The sequence below is a fragment of the Pleurodeles waltl genome, chromosome 8 (genome assembly GCF_031143425.1).
Source record: "Pleurodeles waltl isolate 20211129_DDA chromosome 8, aPleWal1.hap1.20221129, whole genome shotgun sequence".
NCBI classification, from domain to species: domain Eukaryota; kingdom Metazoa; phylum Chordata; class Amphibia; order Caudata; family Salamandridae; genus Pleurodeles; species Pleurodeles waltl.
In genome coordinates this window covers 771,249,003-771,263,949 of record NC_090447.1, presented here as the reverse complement: position 1 = coordinate 771,263,949, position 14,947 = coordinate 771,249,003, and the positions used below count along the sequence as shown (strand labels likewise).

Sequence of the window (14,947 nt, the reverse complement as noted above, 5' to 3'; positions counted from 1 at the left end):
CTTGCCCTTTTTTGCAGGGTCATCCTCAGTCTTTTTTCCTCCTTCCTAATTCTTCTGACCAGTTTTTGTTAGCGTTTGGACTCTGGGCACTTTACCACTGCTAACCAGTGCTAAAGTGCACATGCTCCCTGTGTAAAGTGTATTGGTGATTGGCTTTTCCATGATTGGCATACTTGATTTATTAGTAAGTCCCTAGTAAAGTGCACTAGAGGTACCCAGGGCCTGTAAATCAAATGCTACTAGTGGGCTTGCAGCGATGGTTGTGCCACACACAGTAGCCCTGTAAACGTGGCTCAGACCTGCCACTGCAGTGTCTGTTTGTGCAGTTTTAAACTGTAAATTCGACTTGGCAAGTGTACCCACTTGCCAGGCCTCAACCTTCCCTTTTACTACATGTAAGGTACCCCTAAGGTAGGCCCTAGGTAGCCCCATGGGCAGGGTGCAAAGTATGTTTAAAGTAGGACATATACTAGGGTGTTTTATATGTCCTAACAGTTAAATACTGCCAAATTCGGTTTTCACTGTTTCTCTCTCATAGGTTAACATGGAGACTCCCTTTTAGAAAGTAGGCATTCTCTTGCCTAAACCCTTCTGTGACTCTGCTTGTTTGTGGATACCCCGCCTGGGTCAGTTTGACAGTTGGGCTGTTCACACCTCTCTTCTAGACAGTGAAACACGGGGGGGCGGGGTGTAGCCTGCATATCCTGATGAGCCATCTAAGCTAGACGGGAGGGAGGAGTTGTAATTCACACCTGAAAGGACTGTGCCTGCCCTCACACAATGCAGTCTCCAACCCCCTGGTGTGTGTCTGGGGCCTGGCCTGGCAAAGGAAGGATCTTGCAAATACTTGAGACTTTGCTTTGTAGTTTGCTAACTTCAAAGGCAGAAAGAGGTATAAGAAGAAGACCCCAGACTTTAAGAATCTTTCTGGAATCAAGAGGCACCTCTACCCAGGAGAAGAGCTGAAGAAGGAGTACTGTCCCTTTGCTGTGTTGCTTTGCTGGACTGGCCTGCAGTTGCTGCTTCTGCCTGAAAAGACGGCAAAGGGTTTACTTGGCTGTTTGTCCTGCTTTAGAAAGTTCTCCAAGGGCTTGGAGTAGAGCTTGCCTCCTGTGGGAAGTCTCGGGGACACCAAAGACTTCAGTTTCCTCGACCTACAGCACTGAGATCTGTGTGTTTTGTGCTTTTCAAGAGGAGAAACCACTGCGCTGCCGCAAACGTAGCCAATGCCCTGCACCGTGACCTGCCGACGCTGCACCGAATCGCATTGCCTTGCTTTGCACCGCAACCCTGGTCTCACCGACGCAGTCATCGGACGACTTCACCGAGCAGCTGCTCACACCGTGATCTGTGCCCCACACTCCGGCATCACCTGCTCACACCGCAGCCTGGGCATCCCCGACGATGCTGCTCCTACTGACGGCGCTGTCTGCACCGTGGCCTGTGGACACCGCTCGTTAGGTAGATGAAGCACCATCCTGTTCCCCACCGCAGCCCCGATCCACTGATACCAGCTCCATCAACTCCAGTATCGTCACCATGCATCCCGGCCTGCACTGTGGCCTGTGGACACCCGTTCATGAGGGTCACAAAGCACCGTCCCGTCCCGCTGGCTTCGGCCTACCGATGACCGCGCTTTAACGACAATGCCACTGCCTGCACTGTGACCTGGTGACGCCGCACGTTGCACCGCCCCCCTTCGCACCGCAGCCATGGTCTCACTGTCGCTGCTGGATGCCGTCACAGAGCTGCTGACTGCACCTTGACCTGTGGGCACTGCACATTGCATTGTCCCGCTTTGCACCGCAGCCCCGACGCTATACACGCCAGGGCTCCTGACTTCATCAGCCCTGAGTTCGATCCACACGACGTGTGACTTCAAGGGCCTGACAACTCCTGCACCGACACCTGGATCGAACACTGCGATGCCGCTCTCCGGAGCTCACGGCAAGGATCATGACACCCTGCAATTCCAGAGGTACTGTTAGCGGGTCTTCCGGACCCCATAGCTGGCCCACCACACCACGGCTGCCCTTAACTGTTGGTTTTGTTGATCACAACACTGTGATAGCCCCAGGTGGAGCAATCAACTCCAAGGAACTGTATGATAAATCTTACAAAATTCATATCTTTATTACTGTCTGTTGGATTTTTATCGTTTTGGTCTTGTTTTACACAGATAAATATTGGTTATTTTTCTAAAACTGGTCTTGTGTCCTTTTGTAGTGTTTTCACTTATTACTGTGTGTTATTTGCAAATGCTTTACACATTGCTTCTGAGATAAGCCTGACTGTTCGTGCCAAGCTACCAAGGGGGTAAGCAGGGGTTATCTGAGTGGGTATCTCCCTTATCCTGACGAGAGTGAGGGTCCCTACCCTACTTGGACAGGATGCAAACTGACTGACAACTAGAGACTCCATTTCTAACACTGCCCAACGCTTTTGTCCATACCCCAGTAGTAGTTCTTCATTCTTGACACAGGACTTTAACCAACTGAACTAATGATGTTACAAATGTTTGATTTTGATGTTACTGTTCTTTACCCCTCCACAGTGCTAGGTCTTACGTCACAACATTCAAGCCTACCTTACAGCACGTCTTCCTTTGGCGAAGTAATTTCCCCAATGATACCAATGCACCCCTACTACTTACTTGGAGCTTAAAATACTGAGCCTAAATGTGTGAGGCTCAAATAACCCTACCAAAGGAGGTGCAGTGCTCTCCCTCCCGGAGTGCTCAGAGTGCCATTCCTGTCTCTTACAAGAGACCCATCTACTTACTAAAGATATTCCTCGAATGCGCTCCAGATCGTTCCCTCTACAACTCTGGTCCTCTTCTCTGGCAAAGCGGGGAGGGTTAATGGCTATACTTGCATCCAGGACTTTCCAAGGTGACCTACTTTCTAAAGTAGCCAAAATCAAGGGATGACTGCTTACAGAATGCTGATTGGGAACTTTCACTGTACAATTGCATCCATCTACGCTCCAAATGAACACCAAGAGAAATTTATCAGAGAGGCCTTCCCTCTCGGTTTTGCGTACCCCAGACACATGATTCTCATGGGAGGCGACTTGAACTTAGACATGGACAAAGACCTAGACAGATCTGGCCAGCGGTCAGATCAGACAAGGAACTTTTCATACTCAGGGCTTCAGTGGCTGAAAGATTGTGGTCTGACCGAACATAGTGCTCGATTAACCCTCATACACGGAACTACACTTTATATTCCTCTGCTAGGAAGACATACGAATGCAGAAACCTTTTCCTGGTCTCCCCAGCCTTCTCTAAATTGACATGCGACACCTCGATTGAACTTATATCATTATTTGACCATGCACCCTTGATATTTACAGCACAAATTGACTTCTTTTTTCAAGCCCTCTTGTTGAAGGCTGAAACACACTGCTCCACACACCCTGTAGCGTAGAGGCTGTGTGCCAAGTCATCACAGACTGTCTTAACAAAGACAGCAACTCCGTGTCACTGTGTTGCCTCTGAGAAACACTAAAGCTTGTAGTAAGAGGAAAAATAATTGCCATTTCTTCAGCAAAGAATAGGGCTCACAAAGAAAAAAGACAACACCTGGAATGTACAGTACTAGAATGGGAAGAGATACACAAACGTACACGGGCCCAAAGGGTGGGGAGGGACTGAAGAGAGCACACTTACAACTTAAATGACTCCATCTCGACAGGGCAGAGTATGCCATTGCCCGCCTAAAAAACAAGTTCTACCTGGGGAACAATTGTTGTGGGCCGCTGCTAATGTACAGATTGTGCACCCATACACATGCTGCTTCCATCTTGGTTATCCGTTCTTCCCAGACTGAAGAAGCACACACTGACCCTCGGATAGCAGCTGCCTTTCGGGACTTTTACCATGCCCTGTAGCATGTCAGCTGCTGTAGATAATCCTGCAGATTTCCCCACTTACCTAGATGAGTACAATCCCATTCCCCTGCTGCACTCTGAGGTGAAGGCTTTAGACAAACTCATCCGTATAGAAGAGGTAATCTCAGCCATAGCTCAGTTAAAAAATGGAAAATCTCAATGCCCTGATTGCTTTTCCCTACTCTTCTACAAGACTTTCTGCCGTGAACTTTCACCCAACCTCATGGACTCTTCAACTTCTTTGCTGATACAGACTCCCTCCCTGATACCATGCTAGGAGCCATCATTACTGTGATTCTGAAACAGGGCAAAGACCCGACCTCCTGTGGGTCTTACAGACATTTATCGCTATTTAACATTGATGCCAAACTCTTCACTGGCGTTCTAGCCCATCGTCTCAACCCCCGTATGCCCAGATCAGTTAACCCAAACCAGGCAGGGTTTGTTTCCACCCGACAATACAGGGATAACATCAAGCGCATCTTAGACCTAGTGGATAAGATTCATAGAGCCAAGAAAGAAGCACTGCTGCTATCAATTAATACAGAGAAAGCATTTGTCAGTGTCCACTGGCCCCTACCTCTTTGCGGCACTCTTCCATTTAAGCTTTGAGAATAAATTCAGAAGTTTGGTCAAGAGACTTCTAGCACGCTGAGGGCTTCAGTGCAGGTGAACGGGGTGTCTTCACAGCCCTCCTTTATACGATGCGGGACGAGACAGGGAAGACCCCAATTCCCCCCCCGCCCCCACTTGCCCTGTACATGGAGCTATTGGCTCAAAATATCCAAACCAATCCTACCACTGGGATAAAGTTTGGCAGAGACCACCATCTCATTAGCTTGTATGCGGATTTGAGCTGATATCAGACTTCAAATTAAACATGCAAAAATCCTAGATTCTCAACCTTACATTAACTCAGTCTCATGTAGCCATCCTCTGATCTAGAGTCCCATTTTTGTGGACATCTTATCTCCCCTACCTGGGGATCAGATTGGCCTGCAACATATCACAAACTATCACAGTAAATTACTCTTCCCTTGCAACTCTTGTTCTCGCTGATGTAGATACATGGTGGCGCCTCAGCCTTTATTGGATGGGCTGGATTTCAGCGATCAGAATGACTATTTTACCCTATATCCTATACCTCTTCCAGACACTCCCCCTATCCCTGCCAAAAAACACCTTGCAGACTCTTCAAAATGTGATTTTCAAATCTGTCTGGGACAGGAAACCTCCACGACTATCCAGACATTTGATGTACCGCTTGACGTGGGGGGGACTAGCAGTACCTTGCCTGGAGCAATTCTTCCAAGCTGCTCAACTACGCTTGCTAGTGGAGTGGAGCCGCCCACTCACTGATGCTTCATGGACCAGGCAGTTGAGGGGGTCCCACATATGGAAGGATCCCTGGCTCCCCCGTAAGCATCGGGACTTTACTCCTCCGCCATCACGAGGTCTGTGTTTCGAGTTTGAATGCAGTAGTGATCAAAGCGAGGCTAACCTCTTCCGTCTCCTATGACCCCTCCCTCCCCCCCATCTGTGCCAATCATGATTTCACTCCGGGCATGTGCCCAGACCAATTTTGACACAGATAAGTGGGTGTTGGGTTTGTGCTTCTTTGACCCACAAGGTATTATACCATTTGACCATCTCAAAATGGAAAATGGTCTAGTGGAAGCTGACATATTTCAGTGCCTTCAGCTTTGCCATTCAGTGCTGCAACCCACTATTCAGCCGTCCGCACAGAGATCTCATGTCATTTGGGAAATGTTTGTTCCTTAAGAAGGAAAACAAGCGCCTAATTTCGGAGAGATATGCCCTCTTGGGCATACAGGCCCACCCCCTAGCACACTAGGCTAATCTAGATGGGAGGTGGAGTTGGACAGGGAGCTGACTGACATAGAATGGGGAGACCTATTTAATAGGACACATCGCTTAGCCCACAGAATAGCCAGTGTTGAAACCTCTTACAAATTGACCTCCTTGCTGGTATCTTATTCCTGCTCGGCTTCAGTCTTGGAACCTGACCAGATGTAAGGAGTCTTGAAGGGGCTGTGGAATACTGGCACACTGCTACACCTCATGTGACATTGTGCAAAAGTTAAGAATAGTTCTGGGAATATATAGTAGATGACATTGATCAAGCATTTAACACTGTAATTCCCCAGTTTCCGGCATATACTCTCCTGGGCCCCCTCAACCCCTCTACCTTCCTGCTCCGCTCCCAAAATTGGAAACAGATGGCCCTCGCCCTTGTCGACGCTCATCAAGTAATCTTCTCTATGAGGCACAGAGAAGTTATCAGATTATTTACGTGCTGGGATTTTTTTTTTTTATTGGGGATGGAGAACCTGTCCCTGGCTGCGGACACAGGCCCTGATTAATACTTGGGATATATTGGATGAGTTCTGAAAGGTGACTGTTGGAAATGGGGTCTTTGGTTGGCAGTAGGTTACCGCCTGTCCAAGCAAGGACCCTTTCTCTAGTCAGGGTAAGTCACACACAATCCAAATTATCCTGTGCCCACCCTCTGGCAGCTTGGCACTGAGCAGTCAGGCTTAACTTAGAAAGCAATGTGTAAAGTATTTGTGCAATAAATCTTGCAATAACACAGTCTAACACCACAAAAATACACCATACAGTGTTTAGAAAAATATATATTTATCTGGATAAATGCAGGTCAAAACAATCAAGAATCAATAAGTATACGTTGAAATATCACTGTAAAAATGATATAAAGTGTTTTTAGTCTTTAAAAAGCAACAAGTGTGTAAGCACAAAGTACCTAGTTTGCGTTCAAATTCTCTGCAAGGGACCGCAGAGGAGGAGATGCATGGAAAACGGGGAGGTGTGTCAATTTTTCGGCGCATACAGACGATACATCGATGAGTTTTCACGCAGGGCAGGCTTTCCGTTGATTTCCGGCGCGTACGCTGGGGTGGGTTGCGGGGTTTTCGGATGCCCCGGGAATGATGAGTTGAAATCCTTGGGGTGAAGGACGAAGTCACAGGGGCTGCGTCGATCCTGTGGGCAATGCGTGGAAATTTCTGCTGCACAGTAGGTGCTGCTTCGATTCCTCTCAGGAAGTCTGGCTGCCTCATTCCGGCTCAGTGTTGCGTCGATCCAGTGGGCCATGTGTCGAATTTCCAGTCGCAACGCTGGCGCTGTGTCGTTCTTCTCTTCGGGAAGTCAGGCTGCGTTAATCCTTTTCAGCGTGCAGTGATTTTCTCACCGTGATGCAGGCTGTGCATAGATTTTTGCTGCACAAGGAGTTCTTTTGTAGAAATTAAGTTTTTTTTGGTCCTGAGACTTCAGGGAACAGGAGGCAAGCTCTATCCAAACCCTTGGAATGCATCTTTCACCACAGCCAGAGGACAGCAAGGCAGCAGGGCAGCAGTCCTTTGCAGAAACGCAGTCAAGTGAGTCATTTGGGCAGCCAGGCAGTTCCTCTTGGCAGGTTGCAGGTTCTGAGTCAGGGTTTCTTCTCCAGTGGTATCTTGTCCAGAAGTGTCTGAGTTGGTGGGGTCAGAGACCCTGCTTAAATACCCAAATGTGCCTTTGAAGTGGGGGAGACTTCAAAGAGTGGCTCAGAAGTGCACAAGGTCCCCTTTCAGTTCCATCCTGTCTGCCAGGGTCCCAGTAGGGGTGTGGCAGTCCATTGTGTGAGGGCAGGCTACTGTCCTTTGACATGTAAGTGTCAGGCCCTCCACCCTGCCAGCCCAGAAAGACCCATTCAGTATGCAGATGTGTGCAGGTGAGGCGGAGCATCCTGTGTTTGGGGTTTGTCTGAATGGAATGCACAAGGGAGCTGTTAACTAACCTAGTCAGATGTGTATTGTAAAGCACAGAAGGATTTAAGTGCAGAGAAATCCTCACTTTCGTAAAGGGGCATTTCTAGAATAGCAATTTTAATTCCAACTTCACCAATAAGCAGGATTTTCGATTACCATTCTGACCATACTAAATATGACCCGGTTGCTCCTTTCAGATCGGGATCTACCACTCAAACAGTACACAAGGGTAGCCCTAATGCTGTCCTATAAAAAGACCAGGCCTCAGCAGTGAAAAACTAATTTAAGAGTTTTACACTTCTAGGACATATAGAACACACATGTTCATGTCCTCCCTTTTACCTACATAGCACCCTGACCTTATTTGTAGACAAAGGGGAGTTTAAGGCTTGGCAATTACTTTTAAATGCCAAGTCGAAGTGCCAGTGAAACTGCACACCCAGGCCCCGCAGTGGCAGGCATGAGACATGGTTAGGGGGCTACTTATGTGGGTGGCACAACCAGTGCTTCAGCCCACTAGTAGCATTTAATTTACAGGCCCTGGGCACATAGAGTGCACTTGACTAGGGACTTACAAGAAAGTTAAATAATTCAATTGGGTGTAAGCCAATGTCACCATGTTTTAAGGAGAGAGCACATGCACTTTAACACTGATTAGCAGTGGTAAAGTGCGCAGAGTCCTAAAGCCAGCAAAAATGAGGTCAGACTCAGAGAAGGAGGAAGGCAAAAAGTTTGGGGGTGACCCTGCAGAAATGCCATTTCCAACAGTGACCTCTAAATTCAGGAAGGCATTTCATGGTTTCGTACATCAGGGTTTCCTATAATGTGAACCTCTAATCTTTCTCTTTGACAGTTTATTTGGATTGTTTAGGTGTTTTTGTTGTTGTTTTTTTTGCAACTTTGTTGATGGTGCTATGTTTCCAGTGAGGTCTGGCTTCAGCTTGTTTGTGAGGTGCAGAAACAGGGTGTGGATGAACAACCTTCATGGTAGTTGTTGGTACTCAGTCAAGAATGAGACCTGCTGTGCCTGCCATGAATGTCTTATGGAATGAAAGACTCCATTAGATGTCTCTCCCAATAGATGTTCGGAGAACTAGGTGTAGAATTATCTTTTATGTGATTGATCAAAATAAGAGAAGTCCTTACTTGTCCTACACTTGCTCTCTTTTGACATTCCAATAGAAACCGCTCCGTTCCCAGGCCCCGCTCACATAGTTTCCTTTGACCTTATCTGAGAAGCTGCTGAAATTTGTTAAAGTACCTTACTCTTCCAGGTCTGAACTCAAGAGTGAAATATCTTTAGCATAATCAAGTTTTAGCGCAAGGACAAGAGTAAAACGGTGACACCGGCAGTGGTGATTCTAGTGTTCTAACCCCAGGACTTGGCTTGGTGTGCCTGTACCTCCAAGATGCTTATTTCCGTCTTCATGCACAAAACTGTCTCCACATACAGCTCAGGTTAACCTTGCTGAAAAGCATTACCAATTTTCTGCCCTTCCGTTTTGTTTTGATCTGTTTTACTTCATGTTTGTCATGGATGTGTTTGTTGCATTGGGCCTAATGTAACACTGGAGTCGGTTTTGGTGAGAATTACAGGATCTGATCTTGATGTGCCAGACCTACATGTGATCTTGCAGTGGTAAAGTCACAAAGCCACCTGGCTTGCTGGAGATGCATAGGGCCAGAGCCCTTAACAGGTCAGACACGTTGTTCATAATATTGGAGTTTATCTGGGATCACGGTCCACTAGCTCCTCGTGGAGCATGCTGCACAGCAAATGCCACGTGATCCCTCTGGAGCTTTGAGCGTTTTGAGTAGCACTGAGCTGTCATTCTTGCCTTGACAAAGGTGTGAGCAGTGCAGCTTCTCATGGACAAACAGCACAAAGGGATTGTACCAAGGGGCAGGGGCTTCATTCTCCTTTGCATCAGAATCCTGACTATGGAAATGGGCTATGACGTAAAACATCTCACTAACAATTATTTAGCCGGTGAGCCAAGCTGAGAACCCACAAATTAGGCATTTTTGATTGCACAGGACTGGGAGAGGAAGATTATGGATCTCAGCTGGTCGATTCAGGTTCAGCTTCCTTTAAGACTGAACCATCAGTCCCTGCAAGGTGTCTGGAAGTTCATGGAGGAGTGAACAGTGTTATCTGCGTCCCTGTCCTACATGCATGAGAGATGAGGCAGTGTTAGTGAGAATGTTTCTCCTGGAAAAGATGGCAGCTGGGCATCATGATACCAAATTTATACATGCAGAATGCCGAAGGAAGTCCAGCTGTTGCTGTTTTCACAGCGATACCGACCCCTTTCTCAAGTGTGGTTCTGCTCATCTTAAATTGTGCCATTTCCTTGGCTCAAGCCCAATTCAGCTTGTGGGACTGTGAAAGGATGCGCAGCATCTTCTAAGCTTTCTAGAGGGGAAGCTCGCTCTAAAAAGTTCCACTGGTCTTTTATTTACGAAAACGCACTTCACCCAAAGGTGTTTGTTTTGAGGCACTTTATTCATCTTAATTTTAGTTTTATTGTTGGTGGGGAGCACGTTTGAGCCTTTGCACTCTTCGAATTTTAAACTTCAGACAAAAAAAATAAGATAATTCGGTAGCCTTTACTTCAGTTCAGAGGAAATGAGCTGGAGGATCTCTCCATAGACCGTCCTTTCAAATGAGATTTTCGAATAGGTTTGTGTTTGAAAATGAGAACTCTATGCATCTTAAGAGTGTTTTCAAGTTCTATTTGTCACAAAAATTTACCCTATCCTGGTAAACCGTTGTCATCCCGTGAATTTAAAGTAGCAGTTACACAGTTTCAAACCTAAAAGAGCTCTGTTTTTGTTGACCTATCGAGGATGTTTTAAATAACCAGCTGTTTGTGAATATGAGCAAAGCAGTTTCTAAACAAACTGTTCACAGATGGAGTGTGCTATGCCTATAGTTTTGCTATAATCAGATTGTCATAAGGATGGTTCCGAATGCATCTGGGCCCCCTCAGCAAATGTAAGAACTGTCCATTCTGCCCTGCTCAGAAGAGCGGATATTTCAGGTATGTATCAAATGGTCTTCTAAACATTCATTTATCAACTATTACTTGTTGAATGTAGATGCTTAAAGTGTGGATGGCGCAGCGGTGTTCTAACACAGTCCTTATTTTAGCCAAGTATGATTTCCATTCACTGTGCCTGCCTTAGTGGTTTGCGTCCTTCTTCACCTATCTAGCTGCTAATTGTTTTCTCTTTTTGTAACCATTTCTTTCAACTTTGCTAGTTGTCTAGCTTTGGGTTTCCTTTGCCAATGATGCGCCCTTGATGTACCCTTAAGGTGTAAGAGCACAGTAGTTCTCAAAAATCTTGTTCCAGTGGCGGTGTCTATGAAGTGAACCTTAGATGAAGAGTTGAATGACAGGGCTGTAGACTTTTCCAACAGAATATCCAAGGTTATTTGCAAAGATTGCAAAATCATCCAAGAATGGACAAACACGTATGGATTCCTTTTTGTCAGTCGTTGAGGCAAGCTCATTTAGAACAGGAAAGCATGGCCAGCTATGATGTATGTAAATGGATGACTATGACCAGGTTGTGATTAAAGCCATACTGCCATCGCTAATCATTTGCTAATAATAAACGCCCATTCAGTTTCAAATGTATACATCTTGTTTATGGGTGCTGACCATTTGAATAGGCATTGGGTGTCATAAAGTGAATGGCAGTGTCTTTTACTGAGCAGGGAAGAGCCTTTTTCATTAATCTTTTCAGTTTAGTGCAAAGTGTGGAGCAACTAAGCAAGGACCAGTGTTTGCAAAGCCAGTAGATCCCACCTTGGGACCTATTGGTTTTGCCAATTCATTTTACCAGCAGCGGCTCCTTCGTTATGGTGGAGGAACATAGGCCTACTGCTGGAGCGTGGAGATGAATATATGTAAAATAAAATGATGATGAAGCAATTAATAAAACTGCTTTATTATCATTTTATTTTGTGTGATGGAGCCGGAGAGAGGTCTTGAGGGCATACCATTCCCTCAGCAGTGGCAGGAAGAGTGGTGGGCACAGGGTACTGCAAGTTCACGTTGGCCGGCAGTCTTAGGACGGCCAGACTGACATGCGCACTAAGATATCTCCAAGTTTGTAAATGGAAAATAGCAGGCATAGGCTCCCACTCCCTGTTGCAGCTCAAAACAAACCCTGACGCTTCTCTCGTGCATTGTAATGCCACCATGAAAGCAGGGTCTAGATTGGCGTAGGGGAGAATGGGAGTCTGTGCTTCAGGAGCTGGAGTCTGAGAACACATAAGCGGCTTGAGGAAGGTAAGTATTCTTTTCTCTTTTTAGGTCAAGTGCGCAAGCACTTTGACTTGTTGTAAGTATTGTAGGCTTTTAACTACGTTCCCATCACGTTCATTCGTTTGTGGGCTTGCCTTTCAAAAATCACTTGATGTCATTGGTAAATGCTTTACGTTTGTCCCATCTTAGGATGGTTTGGTTACTGCCTTAGACACTGACCCTGTTACAGGTATAATTGCATGATTGCTGATATACTTCATAGTTGGCGAGCTACTTTTTTCTTTTGTCTGCGCTTTGTGGCTGCCATGATGCGCCCATCACTCATAGCGCGAACTCGATTGGCAGTATCGTTTTTACATTATATCCACCCTGATCTGCTTAGTGCACGTTCTTTGCAGCAGGCATATTAACCCTATGTGCTACCTTCTGATGACTCCAAGCTTCAACTAGCCAAAAGTATGTACTCTCCTTAGAAAGAACATAAATTCCCAGAGGTATTTTGGCATATTTACGTTATATGCACTCTGATCTCCTTAGTACACCTTCTTTGCAGCAGGCATATTAACCGTGTGCTAACTTCTGATGGCTCCAAGCTTCCATTTGACAAAAGTACATTCTCTCTCAAGAAAGAACATTAATCGCCAGAGTTAGTTTGACATTTTTACCTTATATTCACTCTGATCTGCTTAGTACACATTTGTTCTGGGACTTGTAGTTTTATTTTTATAAAGTGACACAAGCTGGAAACCAGCCCTTGGATTAGTAGTCGTAAAGTTGTCCAGCTCCCTAGCTCGATGCATGAATCGCTGATTTTGTTTGTCTTAGCTTTACATTCTGGGATTTGTAGTTTTATTTTTTTAATGCTATACAAGCTGCGAATACAAAGCAGAAACCTGACATGATGAACTACACACGTTTGAGTCTGTGAAACTTGAGCTGTGTGTGCGTGTATTTATAAAACTAACCTCGAGGAGATCTTACAGTTGATTATGCTGTACAATGATCAATATTTTAGTTCAAGACTGACGAGGATCATTAATATCATGTGAGGTGGCTACCCCCAATTGTGGAAAACTCATGGGCGTTTTGTTCGACTCAGACTGCAGTAAAGGGACAGTGGTCCCGTAAGCACGCATTCTTGAAGTACAATGATTTATTCATTGCCTCACGGGCAATGTTGCCTGTGCCAACTGCCAAATAAATATGTTTTGCACCTGGGAGTAGTTTGTGTTTTAAGGGCCTTGTTTAAAATATATATATTTCAGTAGGCCTACTAGCCCTTTAGTTATATGCAGGGCCACTGGAATTATGTGGCAGAAAGGACCAAAATAGGCAGCAGGGTTGACCAATTTATGTGGCAAAAAAAGTCCAGTTATGCATTTACAATGCCAATAGCTCCAGCTCAAGTAAATATGAGACCTATTGAATTGCAAATGCTTGTTTTAAATTGTTGTCCCCCTTGCTGCCTCACCACTATTCCCTGCCAGTAGCCACCACTGATTCCCAGTTATTTATATGGATTGTGAGTAATGCATGAGGCTAGCACGAGTTCTACCATTACACCTGGTAGCTCTGTTTGGTAAAGGAAATCCCAGGACTGGATACACGGGTATTCAGTGTACATGAAACAATCTTGTAACTGTAATGATGCAGGTACTGAATGACACTGCTACATATATGCAAATGTACCAAAAGAAGCTAAGGATGAAATGCACTTCAGCGTTACATAGGTGTTAAATTCAGTTGTCTGTTCCCATCATTGGGACTGTAATGTGGGTGTGTATGTGTGTGAGAGAATGAATGAATAACTGATTTGATCTTTGAGTTGTCTGACGGAAAAATATCTTAGGAGTAAATAAGATGTATTGAGCAGCAAAGTGATCAGGTGCTTGCTGAAATGAACATCAGGAGTTAGCTTGTACCACAGTTTGGTAGATGAACATCAGGCGGTAGCTTGTCGCACAGCTTGGTAGCTGGTGTTAGAAAAGATTTGCTGCCATGTCTGGTCTGACAGAATGGGGTATAACTATTCGACTTGCTTTATAGGGAATAAGCAGTTTTCAATCGCATTCTTTTATGTACAGAGGAGAAGTCTAGTTTATGGAGCTGAAAGGAAATGGGCCGCTGGTGTGAGACGTTAAAATCAGTTGGGTTCAGCATTTTGTAGAAGATATTTTGGAGCCTCCAGATGAAGATATGTCAAGCCTAGGTGTGGTGAAAGCTTTCACCGCATGTATGTGAGTGGAAGATGGCAAAATGTTTAATATATTTCTTAGAGAGGCAAGTAAACTGAGACGGACGAAATCAAAGGGCCAAAGGAGAGCTCCTGATAATGTTTAACCCCCAGGTTTTTGACTGACTTCACCGGCAGTGGAGTGGACTCCAAGTTCAGACGGCCACAAAGTGTGAGACCAAATAGATCACAACATACTGTAAAAAAAAGGTTTTCAGTCTTCCCAGCATTGACTTGCAGTGTTCTTTCATCCATTTACGGAAATAAGGCCGATTTCGAATTTTCTTTGAGAATGGTGTTCTGGGATGTGGTAACAATAAGCTGGATATCATCAGCATACAAAACTAATTTAAATCCAAAATATTGAATAACCGTGGACTGTTTGGGCATGTATACATTCAGCAGTGTGAGGCTTAGAGTAGCCTTGAGGGACTCCATGCTGGAGGTATGAAGGTGCGGATGCCAAAGGTGGTGAAGAGGCGGCTTGAGGAGGGTAAAAGGAAAGAGTGAATCTAGTTCCAAGCATCGCTGCATACATCAAAATTGGATAGTCCCAGCAACAAGATTCCATGCGAACCGGTTGTGAAATGTGGCACCGGTTAAAAGCTGTCCGCGTAGCAGTGTTCAGCGAGAATCGGATGAATATGTTCAAAGAAAGATTGTAAAGAGAGGAGTGTATTTGATGTTTATGTATACAAGTGCTGTGTTTTTTTCTGTGTGCATGGTTGCCTGTGTGTCAATTTGTCTGTGAGAAT

At 45.4% G+C, this 14,947-nt stretch overlaps 1 protein-coding gene across 2 annotated transcripts in view; it reads left to right on the top strand.

The window, feature by feature from the left end:
• Positions 1-14,947, top strand: part of TUBGCP3 (tubulin gamma complex component 3) — a 317,898-nt gene that overhangs the window by 240,940 nt on the left and 62,011 nt on the right. The gene's annotated exons all lie outside the window — the stretch shown is intronic.